The 14,663-nt window shown below is 63.5% G+C and overlaps 1 protein-coding gene across 2 annotated transcripts in view; it reads right to left on the bottom strand.

Moving 5' to 3' along the window:
• ADGRB2 (adhesion G protein-coupled receptor B2) overlaps positions 1-14,663 on the bottom strand; it is a 64,422-nt gene that overhangs the window by 24,933 nt on the left and 24,826 nt on the right. Inside the window, exon 1 of one of the 2 annotated variants that reach the window (XM_085080938.1) lies at positions 4,337-4,441. The exons of the other annotated variant lie outside the window; for it this stretch is intronic. The gene's annotated coding sequence lies outside the window, so the exon portion shown is untranslated. Of the gene's footprint in view, positions 1-4,336; positions 4,442-14,663 lie in introns of those variants that run through there. 2 annotated transcript variants of the gene reach the window in all.

Here is a 14,663-nt window from a genome sequence, read left to right as displayed (position 1 = left end):
CAGCTCCGCCGGGTCCCTGGGGACAGCTGGCCACCCCGCAGGGACCTCCAGCTGGTCACTGGGGAGTGGCTGGTGCTCCCCGGGGACGGCGATGTCACCCGGAGCACGGCGGGCACAGCCTGGCACGCTCGCCCGCCGCAGGCGCCCGCTCCAGCCCCTTCCATCTGCCTTTGTTCCCGCCCGGGCGCAGGGAAGGGGGTGGGTTTAAAGCTTTAATTAAAGCTTTTAAAGAGCCATCGCCGAGCTGGGAAGCGGCCGGGCGGGCGGAAGCGACAGCCCGGGCTCCACGTCCTCAGAGCGGGGTCTCTCTCCATCACCGCCGGTTCACCCCTCCTGCTCATCCCTCCTGGATCATCCCTCCTGGATCATCCCTCCGCGAAGAGCAGGATCGAAGCACGGCTCGGCTCTGCCTGACCGCGGCACGGCACTGCTCCCGCAGCACAAACAGGTTGTTTCCCTGAGGATGTTTTGCCTGGATTTTGGCTGGATCCCAGTCCGGCTCCATCCCCCCAGCACGGCAGGAGCCCAGATCGTGACCATCTCCAGCCAGGAAAAGCCAGGAACAACCACAGCTCCCAAAAAAAAGAGTGATAAATGGGCAGCACGAAACCCCTTGGCACCAATAATCTGAGAAACTATTAATGGCAGAGTGAAGGAGATTTGGGGGTTGAGAGACGTGGGTTTTAACCCGACTGTTCTTTTAACAGGCTGTGGGAAATTCCCAATCCATGGGGGGAAATAGTTGATCCATGAGAATTCCTGACATTCCTTGGGGTAAGGGGGAAAGTAAGGAAGGGCTGGGGAGTTCTGGGGTTGATCCATCAAGGAACAGCCTCACTTCCCTGCCAAAAGGATAGCAGCAGGGCCGTGAGGGTCCATCCCATGGGGTCACCTCCCTGCCCGCCCGGCGGTGACAGTGACAAACACAGCTCCTTAACGAGCAATTCCCACCACCCTCCAATCCCCAGCATCTCCCCCAGCAGTTTAAAGACATCCAGAAACCCCAAAGCCCAGCTTGCCACCTCCGTGGGGACACTGGGGTGTCCTGGACCTTCCCAGCCCCTCCACCAACGGATTAACAAAATTCCTGGGGAAAACCAGCCAGCCTCCAGCCCGAAAACACGGATTCCTGCACGCCACACGCACACACACGCGTGTGCACACACACACACACAGAGCCAAATCCGAGCTGCTGCCACCCTCTCTGGCACCATTCCCCCGCTGTCCAGGACCGCGTTTCCCCTCCCTTCCACGATTCCACGTCTCCCCTGTCCCTCTGGCTCCCCGGCGTGCTGCCACGGCCTCTCCTGGAGCCGGCAGGCTGGCAGCGGTGCCGAGCTGTAATTAATGGTGCCGCTTTGCCAATCCCTGGCGCGGCCTCGCGAGCACTGGCAAGCGCAGGCCTCTTTATTTATTTTACTTAACTGCTGTTGGTAAAACTCCACTCCAAAAGCAAGGCCGGGAGACAGCACAGAGAAATCTCCGCCGGGATTAGGGATTTGCTCTGCCAGGGAACGGCGTGTGCTGGCTCCCCACCTCTCCCTGCACGGCTCGGGGGTCCCTGGAGGCAAAGCCTCCCTCGGCTGTAGGGTGCCTGTAGGGGCTGCAGCAGCCACGGCCTCTTCTGAGGAGTTTCTTCCTCATGGTTGGGATGTGAATCCCTGTTTTCCATCAGCTCCGTTCTGGAGGGCTGCAGACCCAGGAAGGCTCCAAAATGGGGTTCTGAGTCCCAACGCTGGCAGCAGGATTTGTGCTCATCCCAAGAGGGGATTTTTTTGTGTCCCACCGCCTCATCCAGAGCCAGCCCCGCCGGGAGCCTCCGAGGTGCCCCGGGGAGGAGAAGGGATGTGGCTCCATCCTGCTCCTGGAGGACATCAAGAAGGAACAGACAGGAGCAGCGCAGGGGGGACACGATGGCCCTCGTGAGCACCGAGGAGCTACAGAGCTTCTGACGTTTGGCAACCGAGCCGGGTGGCTCCGAGCCAACCCCGTCCCCATTAGAGGACAGCCCCGTGGTAGGAAGTGAGTTTGCAGGGCCTCAGTCCAAATCCCCGTGGAGCAGCGTTGAGGCATCACGGGCTGGAGCAGGGCTGGAGCATCATCTTCCTCCAGGCACGGGGAAATGGGGAGTCCATCCTGCAGCCCCACCCGGGCTGGAGAGCGCGGGATGTGGGGATTTGGCAGCAAAGGGAACGCCCTGGCTGATGGAAATCCCATCTATTCCCACAGCTGGGAGCAGGAGGTTGGTGCCCACCGGGAAAAGCCCAAAATTCTCAAAACCATCTCCAGCATGGCAGGGAGTCACTCCAAGCAGAAGATCCCACTGCCAGAGGTCCTTGGAGGCGTTGAGGAGAGCCAGAGGATGTGGAAAGAGCTGGCAGCATGTCCCAGCCAGCGCTGGAGCACCTCTGCCACGCGGCTCCCGGTCGGGAGCTCCGTGTTCATTTTCTCTCCAGCACAGCCCGAATTTGTAGGATCCTGGCTCCTCGGATCAAAGCAGGGGCTGGCGACAAGGCTTGACAAGCCACTGGGCAGGCCTGGAAGAGGAGCTGCTGCCAGGCTCCGGGCTCTGGCACTGCCCCACAGCCGACTGCACATCCAGTGCCATCCCCGAGGAGCCCTGCTGGCAATGGGGCACAGAGCCTGCCCGGAGAGCAGCCGGGTGACGGTGACAGTGACAACAGCTGCGCCACCCCGCTCCTCCCCATGTGAGCCTCCCCACGACCCCCCTCATCTCAGCCACGGCCTTCAAGGGAGGGACAAATCCGTCCCCAACAACCGGCAGCGATCCCAGTGCCACAGCTCGGCGCCACGCGTGCCCCGCACCGAACCCACGGCCGGGAGCTCTGCCGCGGCCCGGCCCGGCCACCCCGGGGCCACTTCCCCGCGTCACCGGCGGCCCCGGCTGCCAGGCGGCAGCCAGCACAGCCAGCAGTGCCATGACCTAGAAAAGCGAAGGGTTGTTCACACGCCGCGCTGCCGCCAACCCCCGGCGGCCGCGGCTGCGGAAAAACCTCCCCGTCCTCAACAAGTGACCGGCGCGGCCACCGCGCGTGGGGCACACCTGGCACCGCTGGTGCCACCAACCCCAGGGCCCCGCGGGTCCCCCCACCCCCGGGAAGGGCTGCGGGTCCGTCCCGTCCCCCCCCGCCCCAGCCCAGCCCCGGGTGCCACCTGCCTGCCGCACGTGCCCGCGGCGACACACGCTGGGTGCCCACGTGTGCCCTCCCGCACGCCCCGGGTGCGGTGGCCCCCCGCAGCCCCCCACGCTGGCACCGCACAAAGCCCCAGCGCGCAGGGGGAGGCTGTAAACCCACCCCCAAGCCCACCCCCAAACCCACCCACCCACCGCCGGGGCTCCGCCGACGCGCTCGCCCACGCGCCCCGCTGCGTGCCGAGTCCCCAGGGCCCTGCCCAGGGGTGACAGCGCGGGGTGACCGACCCCTCCGAGCACCCACGCTCGCCAGGCTGGCAGCAACTCGTGTGCCCGCAGCAGGGATGCCAGCAGGGAGCCCTGCACCCACCCGTGGCCTTGCTGTGTGACACACCACGGCACCGCGGTGCCACACGTGTGCCCGGCGACACACATGTGCCCACGGACACGAGTGCAGCCCCTCCGCCGTGGGGCTGCCGGAGCCCTGGCACTGCTTTATAGGGAGGGACCGGCACCGCGCGGGAGGAAACGGCGCCTCACGGGGGGCACGAGCGTCCTGAGGGGCACCGGGACCCCCGGGGGAACCGGCAGCCCCGAGGGGAGAAGCGGCAGCCACCGGGGAGGGGGGAACCGGCAGTTCGGGGAGGATATCGGCAGCCCCGGGAGAGGGGAGAGCGGCATCCCGGGAGGGGGGGACCGGCAGCTCGGCGGGGAAGGACCGGCAGCTCCGGGCACGCCGCGGCGCCCAGCCAGCCCCGGTGCCGAGCCCTCCGCGCCGCCGCAGCCCCGCGCAACTTCCCGGCAGGGCCGGGGCCGCCCCGGGGATGCCGCTGCCCGCCCCGGGCACCGGGCACGGAGCACCCGCGGTACCGCGGCGCGGCTGCAACTCCCGTTCCCGCAGCCCCACCGCCGGGGCAGGAAAGTTGGCCGCGGTTGGGGTTGGAGCCGGGGCGGCGGGCGGGGGGGTCCCCGGTGGAACCGGGGCTCTGCCAACCGGCAGCACCGGCCGCCGCATCCCGCATCGGCGGCGAGCTGCCGCCCCCGCTGCGCCGCGCCGGGGGGGAGCGGAGCCGCCGCACCGGGAAAGGCGGGCGGGGGGGGTTCACCGAGAAGGGGGGTGCCGGTGCACCGGGGGGTGGGGGGTGTCGGTGCACCGGCGAAGGGGGTCGCGGCCGCCCTTACCTGCGCTCCGTTAGCAGCGCGTGTAGCCCCGGCGCGGCGCGGCGAGCAGCGGGCTGGCCATCCCCGAGCGGCGGCGGCGGCAGCCGGTGCCCGGGCGCGCCCGGGGGAGCGCGGCGGCGGCGGCGGCGCGCGGGGCCGGGAGCGGGCGCGGGGCCGGGAGCGGGCGCGCAGCGCGCCGGGCCCCGGTGGCGGCGGCGGCGGATGCGGTGGGGAGGGGAAGGGAGAGGGGGGGGCTGGGGGAGCGGGGGGCGCGGGGGCGGCGGCGGCGCGCGCCGCTCGGGCACTTGCTGCATGCGCCGGGCGCGGGGCGGTGTGACAGCACCGGGCACGGCGGGGACCCCCCCGCTCTCTCCGCGCTCCGCCGCCCCCGCCCCCGCCGTGTGTGCGGGGGGAGGTGACCCCCGGGCCGCTGCTGCAGCGCTGGGGGGGCGGCGGGGGCCGCACGGGGGGCGGGGGGGAGGGGGGGGCGGTGAGCCGTGCACGCGCACGGGCGGGGGTCGCGCTTCGGGGTGTGGGTGGCGTGTCCCCCCCCGCCCCCAGTGTCACACGCGTGGAGTGGGTCGTGCACAGGCACATCGGGGGGGTTATGGCTGCGCGTGCACCGGGGGGGGTGTGAACGCCGGGTGTGCTCGGCCGTGGCGGTGCGGGTTTGCACACGCGTGTGCGAGGCACGCGGGGCTCCGTGGGGTGCGTGTGCGCCCCGTGAGTGTCCCCACGCGCGCGCAGGCCTCGCCGAGCTCTGCAGGGGGTGTGGGGCGCGGGGACGATGAGAAACGGAGCTGTCACACACCCAAACGTGGCACGAGTGGGGGTGACACCGAGCCTGTCGCACCCCCGGGACCTCGGGGGGCTGCGGAGCTGCGGCTTCACGCCCGAAGGGGAAGCACAGACAGCATCAGCCTGAGCATCTCGGTGGTCCGTGGGCGACCGAGCCACTGGCACAGAGGCTGCACTGCAGCCCGGATCCTGCTGTTGGCCAGGAGCTGTGGCTCGGAGGGGACAGGGTGTCAGGGCCACCGAGCCCCGGGCGTGCGGGAGGAGCTCAGCAGGATGCGGCACGGCCTGGCTGCCTCTCTGCGGGAGCAGCGCAGCTGGAAATGCAGCACATTCCCGCTGCCGCCTGTCCACCTCAGCCGGACGCATCCTGCCCAGCGCTGCGAGTGCTGCATTCACCCTGGGGGTGCTCGGCGCTGTCCCTTGTCCCCTCCATCCGGGCTGCACACGATGGATGGAGAGGGCAGGAGGCAGTGCCAGCACCACTTTCTCTGCACCCTGGGGATCTGCGGCTCAGCACCAGCTCGGATCCAGCCCGGCGCCGCTGGAAGTGCAGGATCACATCCACCCCAGACCTTTGTGCAGCTCAGCTCCTTCCCTCGCCGGCATTCCCTCTTCCCGGCGCTTCCCTGCAGTCCCCGGGTGCCTGACCCAGCATCCCCACACAGACACTCATCCCCTGCGGGTCAAGGCTGGAAGAAAAGCAAACCAGCTTTTCAGGCTGGTCTTTATCCCGGGGAGAAAAGCAGCATTAGCTCCGCCGGAGCTGGAGGATATCCCCGAGCCCGGCTCTGTAAACACAGCTCAGCGCGGCTCCGTGCATGAACAATCCCAAAACCACTGCTCCCCGGGTCATTCCCGGCTGCCCGCGAGGTGTTTGCTCCCTCAGCCGAGTGGCTCTGCACGGCCGAGGGAATTGGAAATTTCCAAAGGGATCTCTGGTGCTGGCTGACAGTGCCCTGCCGACGAGGTGGGATGCGATGTGGGATGCAGGATGCGATGTGGGATGCACTGCAAGGATGTGATGCAGGATGCGATGTGGGATGCAGGATGCAACGTGGGATGCAGGATGCAACGTGGGATGCACCGCAGGATGCACTGCAGGATGCGATGCAGGATGCAGCGTGGGGTGTGGTGTGGGGTGCAGGATGCAATACGGGATGCAACAAGCAGGATAACATGCAGGATGCGATGCAGGATGAGATGCCCGTGAGGTCTTCCCTGAAGCTGTGGCCCAGCCTGGCTGGTGTCACTACGTGCCACAAGGCCCCCCTGCCACCTGTCACCTCCACACCCCTCCCTGCCAAGCCCCCTCTGCTCCGGGTGGGCGCACAGGAGCTGGGGGGCTGCAGCGCCGGGGGGCTGAGCAGTGGGAGCGGGAGGCACCCACTGTTACCAGGACAACTGGGTGCTCTCCGGAGCCGCTTGTTGCTGCTGCTGCTGCTGCTGCATCCCTGCAAAGCTCGCGGGAGAGCCGCTGCCACCAGAGCCTCAGCCGGGGGGTGCTCAGCCCCCCCAGGCACTGCTTGAAAAGCAAGCCGAGACCCCCCCAGGCGACACGATGCATCTCCCAGCTGAGCGGGGCGAAGGCTCTGAGCCTCCATCATCCTCCTCACCGCCTGGAGCAGCTGGGATGTGGGAAAGCAGCGCTCAGGGCCTCCCGGTGCCCGCGGGTTTCGGGGGCAGAGCGGCTCGCGGGGTGTAATTAGAGCAGCGCGCGGAGGTTGGTGACACCGCGGCTTTCTGGCTCGCCGGGAATCAGACCCGTCCATTAAGGCCATAATCAGCCGCCGGGCTGACACGAGGTCGCCGGTGCCACCACCGTCATTAGCGAGGCTGCGGCGCCGCGGGGAGCGGGCGCACCGGGACAGCCAAGCACCGGCCGAGCTCCCCCCGGTGCTCCCCAGGCACCCGGCAGCGCTGCTTCCAACACAGAGCTCTTGTTTCCCCTTCATTTGGCACAGAAATCAGGGACAGGGAGAGTCACCGAGGTGGCAGCTGCTCTGGGCCCACTGAGGATTCAGGCAGGAGTTGAGCCCAGCTCCCGGCCGGGGGTGTGGGGATGTTCATCCGGCCCACGGTGGGCTCGATCCGCAGGGATTGTGTCCCCCGAGAGGGGCAGGGAGGTTTTCAGCGAGGTTTAGCGGGAGCACCTCGGCCCCGGAGGGAGGGAACGACAACCCCGAGCAGCCGGTAACGACAGCCGCTTGTCGGAATCGCTTCCCGTAAACGCGGCGGCGAATTGCTCCGGCGGAAAAACAAAAACAGCCCTGAACGGGCGAGTTGGGCTTGCAGGATAATCCGCTCTGATGGGAGAAGGCTGCGAGGAGACTTCGCCACTCGCTCGGCGCTTGTCACCGCGGTGGAGGGACCGGCTCTGCCCGCGGCCACTGCTGCCTCCTGGGGACCTTCGCGGGGAGTTTATCCCGCTGGTGTCGGGGAGAAAATCCCGGGAAAAAGAAAACAAATAAACGAGTGAAGCCCAGGTGATGAGAAGCAGAGGAAAGATGTGAATAAACCGTGGAATAAATAAATTTCCCTCTGTGGTTTGCTCCGGATTGAGGGCAAGGCCAGCAGCCCATCCCGAGTGGCTCCCGGACCTCTGAACGCTGTCACCGTGCCCAGGAAGATGGATTTGGGCTCTGCATCTCCATTTTGATATTCCCAGGCTCTTTGGGCACTGAAGGATGGATCGGGGCTGATCCTTGTCCTTCTGTGCCAGCGTGGAAGTGATGCACAGCACCTCGAAGGACTCGAGGCGCTGAGCCAAGCACGCTGGGAAGAGATTTGGGGAAAAATTGGAGGAATTTCTGCCCGGTGAGATGCTAACCACCCTGCTGGGCCTGAGGGATGAGCACAGCACTGATGGGACAACTGCGGGATTTTCACCTGCAGGCGCTTTGGCGAGGATAAATCCTCCCTGGGAGATCCTCCCTGCTCCAGAGCAGCCCGGCAAGGAGCAATCCCACCTTTCCAGCTCCATCCACCGGAGCCATCTCACTGCCCAGCCCGGCAGCAGTGGCCAAATCACGCCCGCACTCGAGCAGCAGCTCCAGCGCGAGGAACTTTGCATAAATATTCATCTCGATTAATAAACATGAGGGCTGCAGAAAGCCCGGCTGCAGCGGCGGCGGGGCGGCAGCGGCTGCTCAGCTCAACCCCGACACCTGACGGGTTTGAAAGGCAGGAAAACCCACCGGTTGGGTGTTGGGAAACCTTTCGGCCACGTCCTTTGTCCCCTCGGCAGCGAGGTGGTGGCATCTCCGCAGGGGGCTGGAGTCCCAGTGCTTTCCAGTAAGACCAGAATGGGGACGCTGTGGAGGACAAGGGAAGGTGGCCTGGTCACCTCTGCACCCTCTGTGACAACCCCACAGACCACGGGGACCCAGCCAGTCCCAGTGTCCCCGCAGTCCCCACTGGGTGTGGCTGCACAGGGCTGGGGTTCTGGAATATTCCCAAACCCCCGAGGTTCCAGAGGGAATATCCAGAGCCAGCTCTGAGCAGCAGATCCTTCCCTAGGCCATGGCGGGGAGAAGGACGGGGACAAACCGGTGACACCCTGCAGTGCTGGTGACAATCCGCACCGAGGCCACCGTGCCAGCTCTCCCCACCCCGGTGAATCCAGGTATTCCCAGCTCCTGGGGGGAAACTGAGTCAAAGGCAGAGCCCCAGGGCTGTGGGAGGTGGCGGCGACAGAGGCAGCAGCTCGGTGGCACCGCCACCGGGGCCAGGTGACGCGTGGTGGCTCCTGCGGGACCCTGCCTTTGTCACTCCGCCAGCAACCCGGGGCATAAACAAGCGCCTGACATTTCCACACCGCCGCCAGGCCCTCGGATTAAAGCAGAACATAATTAGCAAATTAATCAGGAGACAATAGCCGGGGATCTCAGGCTGCCGAGCTGTCACCCGGCTCCGCGCGGAGCTGACCCCGGGCATGTTCGGGGCCAGGCGAGGCGGGGACGGCCACGAGTTGCTGTCGCCGTGTCACCTGCCGTGCCCTCCCCTTGAGTTTTCCCAGCGGGACAGGGGTTAACCGGCATTTCCAGCCCGGTCAGGAGGCTGGGAATGAAATTTCCAAAGGGCTGGGAATGAAATTTCCAAAGGGCAGCACCTTCCTCTGGCTCAGCAGGACCCGCGAATCAGGGTGAATTTGCATTCAGCTTATTAGGCACCCGGCAAACACGGGCGAAACCCTCGTTCAAACACATTTCGGTGATAAAATGATATTGACTCTGAGTAATTAAAAATCATTTCCATATTCAAATACGCCTGATTGAGGAGAAATCGCTTCCCTTTAATTGCCTGGAGGGGAGAGGAGCGACTTTCGGAGCGTGCAGCGCGGTAAATGCGTCTTCGCTTGGCAGCGTGCGAAAGGCCCGGGGAGGAGGAGGAGGAGGAGAGGAGGAGGAAGAGGAGGAGGAGGAGGAGGAGGAGGTGGAGGAGGAGGACGTGAGGATGCGACGCTGCCACCTGCGAGAGGCTCTTCCCTCGCTGTCCCCAAGGATCAAACCCTGAACAAGGCACTCCTCCCTTCCCCTCATCCAAGGGGTCTTCCCGGGAAGATGCCCCGGTGGCAGCAGGATTTTAGGATTTCAGGATTTCAGGATTTCAGGAATAGCCCCCAAAACCCCTGTGGCTCAGGAGAACATGCTCCGGCCACGACAAGGACATGCCAGCACCGGTGACAACCCCACAGCGCTGGGGACAACCTCGCACTGCCCCAGCTCTGTCACCTGTGACTGCCAGGAGGGTTTCATTCCCAAAAATCCCCCTTTCCAACCCCCTCACTGCAGCCACCAGCAGCACCATCCCAGCCACCCGAGTGTCACCACTCCACCACTGCCACCCCAGTGTCACCACGCCGCCACTGCCACCCTGGGACAGCGAGGCTGCCGGGGCGCAGAGCCATTCCAGCCATTCCTTCTGGAGCCCCTCCAGCGTTTCCCTGCAGGATTTTTGGGCTCCGCTTGGTTTCCTAGGGAAACCAGGCTGCAGCTCGGCTCAGCCTCCGCGCACGTGGGTGTGCGGGGGGATCGTGGGTGCGCGGGGGGATCGTGGGTGCGCGGGGGGATCGTGGGTGTGCGGGGGGATCGTGGGTGCCCCGCACCCTCTGTCTCCTCTCCAGCTCTCCTCGGAGCCTCCCAGCCCCCCGAGGGAAGGGCAGGAAGCGAGCAGAGCCCTCGCCGCTGTGTCCCCTGAGCTGGGGGGATGCAAATCGCACATCCCCCCGAGATGCTCCGGTGGCTCTCCCACCCCTCGGGGCTGCTCGGAGCAGTGCCATGTCACCCCCGGGGCTCGGTGAGGGGCAGCAGGGGGGCTCGGGCCGGGCTGGCCCCGCCGGCTCGGCCGTTTCCATGCTCCATTGCCCTTTGAACAAATCGGAAAGCGCATCCGCTTTGCTCCCATCGATCCATCCCCTCTGGCCCCGAGCCAGCGCTCGCTGCCTGGGGACACGGGAGGAGCCAAGCCATGCGTGTGTCCCTTGTCCCCAACGGCGGGGGACACTCGGGAACCCCCCACGGGTTGGCAGGCAATTCCAGGAGTGGCTCTGCAGCACCTCGGAGCATCCAAAGCCTGGGATGTGGTGGGGAAAGGGAAGAGGGAGGTCGGGAGGAAGTGGGAGAAAGAGCGATCAGATCTGGGACAGACTGGGACAACACTAGGACAGTCCTGGGACAGCTCTGGGACAGCCCTGGGACAGCCCTGGGACAGTACTGGGACAGCTCGGGGACAGCCCTGGGACAACACTAGGACAGCCCTGGGAAAGCCCTGGGACAGCCCTGGGACAACCTTGGTACAGCCATGGGACAACCCTGGGACAACACTAGGACAGTCCTGGGACAGTCCTGGGACAGCCCTGGGACAGCCCTGGGACAGCCCTGGGAAAGCCCTGGGACAGTCCTGGGACAACCTTGGTACAGCCCTGGGACAACCCTGGGACAACACTAGGACAGTCCTGGGACAGTCCCAGTCCCACCTAGAGGACTCTCCCGCTCCTCCAAGCTCCCTGGATTTGGGAAGGGCAGAGGAACCACAGCTCGGAGCTTCTCCATAAAATGCACCTCAGGACACCGGGAATGCTCTCCCCGTGTCCAGAGGATGAAGGAACAGGCAGAAAAAGTAGGAAATTCACCTCCAAGTGTCCATCCCAGGCTGGCCATGGATGTTGAGGAGCAGGAGAAGGCAGGGGTTTCGAGCAAGGACAAGCACAGGGACACTGGAGGGGACAAATATGGAGCCTTTGCCACCCCCAGCTCCCAGGCTGGCCTGAAGCTCACATGGATGAGTTTTCCAGGATTTCCCTGCTGATCCTGAAGTTCTTCCCTCTGGATCAGTGCCATCCCAGCTCACAGGTGAGCTGTGGGACACCAGCAGCTCCAGGAAAATTCCCCAAAAAAACATCCAGGAGAGCTCCAGGAGCCCATGGGGAGAATTGGGATAACTCACGGATCGCTCCCAGGAATTCCCAATTCCTTCCAACTCCCTCATCCACCCCAAATCCCCACAACCCCATTCCATGGGATCACTGCAGTGGGAATGGGATTGTGACCACAGCACCATCCCAAAACCATCCCACTCTCCATCTCCCTCTCCTCCCCAGGGAAAAACCCGGAATATCAACCCGGATCGAAGGGATCCAAAGCGCCATAATTAAAGGGAAAAAAATTTTTCCAGCATGCTGGAGACAGCAGAGGATCATTGTGTTTGCCTCCCACATCCCAGATGGATGCACGAGGGCTGCAGACAACGCCGGGGAGAGCGTGGAGAGGAGGAGAGGAAGGGTGTGAGCGAGACCGGGACGTGTGCGAGCAGAAATTGAATTTTTATCAGCTCCTATGTAGATTGTGTTTATTCATCTGTCTCCTCTCCATCTCCCCCCCCCCCTGCATCTCGCTAGTTCTTTGACAAAAATTACTTTCCTCCTTTGGCCTAATTTTATGTTTGTACAGATAGCAGCTGCTTCCTCCCGTTCAGGCAGAAGAAATATCCTGGTAAATGAGGTGCTCCGGCACAGGTTGGAGCCCTTGGCTCCTCCATCCCAAAAATTCCCCCTTCCTACTGCTTTCCCAGCTTCCCAGGGCGGGAGAGATGTCCCCAAATTGTCCCCAAGTCCTTTGGCCTAATTTTTGTTTGTACAGATAGCAGCTGCTTCCTCCCGTTCCGGCAGAAGAAATATCCCGGTAAATGAGGTGCTCCACATCCCCAGCACAGGTTGGACTGCATCAGCCCTCCATCCCAAAATTCCCCCATCCTGCTGCTTTCCCAGCCTCCCAGGGAACTCTCGGGGCGGCAGAGATGTCCCCAAATTGTCCCCAAGTGCCACCCCGCTGTTGGGTGGGGTGCATCCGTGAGCTGCAACCCTGGGGAAGCTCTGCTAATCCATATTAAGTGTCCTGCCACGGGAGATGGATGGAGCCGGGATGAGCTGGAATACCAATGAGGGAGGTTTTTTTCCCCCAAAAAACTCATCTTGGCACGATCTGTCACTCTCCCTCTCCCCGCCTGGGCTGGATTTTTTGGGAATGTTGAGGGATGTGAGCTTCAGGATGCTCCCAAAACCAGGGAGCCCTGCAGGGACCCCAAATCCCAGGGGTGACCCCACTGTCCCCAGCTGCCACCAGGACACCCCAACCCCAAACCGAACCCATTTTTTTCCCAAACCAGGCGGAAAAACCTTCCCCAGCCCAGCCAGCCACTCCAGCGCTTTGCCAAGGGGATGTTTCCCAGGGAAACGGGGTGAGGAGAGAAACCTCTGGAGCGCTGCCTTCTCCACCCCAACCTTTCTGTGCTTCCTGGCGTGAGGGAAACTCAACCGCGGCGTCGCGTGATGGATTCCCCCCCAGGGCAGCCATTAAAAATGGATGGGATTGCTCATGCAAAGTCCCACTCGCGCGCGGGGTTTTTGTGAGGACGTTCAAACGCCGCCGTTTGTCGCTCACCTCCCCGCGGCTGCCGTTTGTCGCCGGGAACGAACCGCCGGGGATTCGGTTTTCCCACCCCAAAAACCCTCCTGCTGTGGGGGAAACCGTTTTTTGGGAAGGTTGGAGGGGATTGGGATGCTCGGATCGGGATTTCCGTCTCCTCCCAGATCCCTTCTCAAATCTGAGAGGGAAAAAATCCCACCAGGAGAGAGCTGGGATGCTCAGGGTCACCGTGACCATCTCCTCCCGGATTCCTTCCCAAATTTGAGAGGGGAGAAATCCCACCAGAAGAGGTTTGGGATGCTCAGAACTCTCATCATCAGGGTTCCCATCTCCTCCCAGCTCCTTTCCCATTTCCGAGAGGGGAAAATCCCATCAGGAGAGGATTAGGATGCTCAGGATTCTCAGCATTAGGGTCCTCATCCCCTTCCAACTCCCTTCCCACCTCTGAAAGGGGGAAAATCCCACCTGGGATGAGGCTAGGAGGGGATTGGGATTCTCAGGATGAGGTCCCCCATCCTCTCCCAGCTCCTTTCCCATTTCTGAGAGAGGAAAATCCCACCGGGAGAGGATTAGGATTCTCATTTTCAGGATCCTCATCCCCTTCCCACTTCTGAAGCCTTCCCAGCTCCTTTCCCAAATCCCCTCCCAGCTCCTTTCCCATCTCCGAGAAGGGAAAATCCCACCAGGAGAGCTTTGGGATGCTCAGGATGCTCAACCTCAGCGTCTCCCATCCCCTCTCACCTCCCTTCCCACTTCTCAGGGGGGACAAATCCCACCTTGGGGAGGCCAGGAGCGGATTTGGGAACTCGGGATGAGTTTCTTTTCCACCTCTGAAGGAGGCTGGGGAGCCTCAGGATATTCAGGATGGAAACGGCTTTGCATTCCCTTCACCCCTCCAGGCCAGGCTGGATCCCAAAGGGTGCTTGGGATGGAATTCTGCTCCTTCTGGAGCTCCAGGAGGCGGGGAAGGACAAACCCATGGCCGCGGGGAGGGCAGGAATGTGGGAACACAGCGGATTTCATTCCCCGGCTGGCTCCGGCTGGCAGGAATCACAGAGCGCTTCCCCTCTGCTCCCCGAGCCTTTCAACTCGGAATGCATTTCCCTCCCCGCCTGAGCACCTTGCCGAGTCAAAAAGACAAATTTCCCGGAGCTTCAAAAGCTGCTGAGAGGCACAGCTCGGCGCTTCGGAGCCATCAGTCACCGAGGCAAACAGCCTCGGCTGCCCTCGCCTGCCCTGCCCTCCCAAATTACAAATCAGCCTTTCCCAGGCTCCTGGTGAGGGGGTCAGGACAGGGAGAGACCCCGAGGCACGGGGGGATGTGGGGTGGTGTCACCCCTCTGCCCAATTCCTTCCCAAAAAAAGGGGAAAAGCAGAATTTTGGGGTTCTGGCTGTAGGGAGAGGCATCGTCCCGTGTTCTGGGAGTCTTGCCTACCATGACCTGCCTTTCTCTGCCATCCCAAATCCCAAAATCAGGGTTTTCCAGGGTGCTGGGTGAGGGTGACAAGCACAGGAAGAGACCCTGCGACAAAGGAGGACACTGGGTGGTGTCACCCCCTGCCCAAATTTGGGATTTGGGGTTTCGGATTTGAGATTTGAGATTTGGGATTTGGGACTGGGGGTTTGG

This window comes from Lichenostomus cassidix, chromosome 23 (assembly GCF_008360975.1).
Source record: "Lichenostomus cassidix isolate B80296 chromosome 23, HeHo_3.0, whole genome shotgun sequence".
NCBI classification, from domain to species: Eukaryota; Metazoa; Chordata; class Aves; order Passeriformes; family Meliphagidae; genus Lichenostomus; species Lichenostomus cassidix.
The sequence above is the reverse complement of the archived record's forward strand: the minus strand, read 5'-3'. Positions and strand labels throughout refer to the sequence as shown.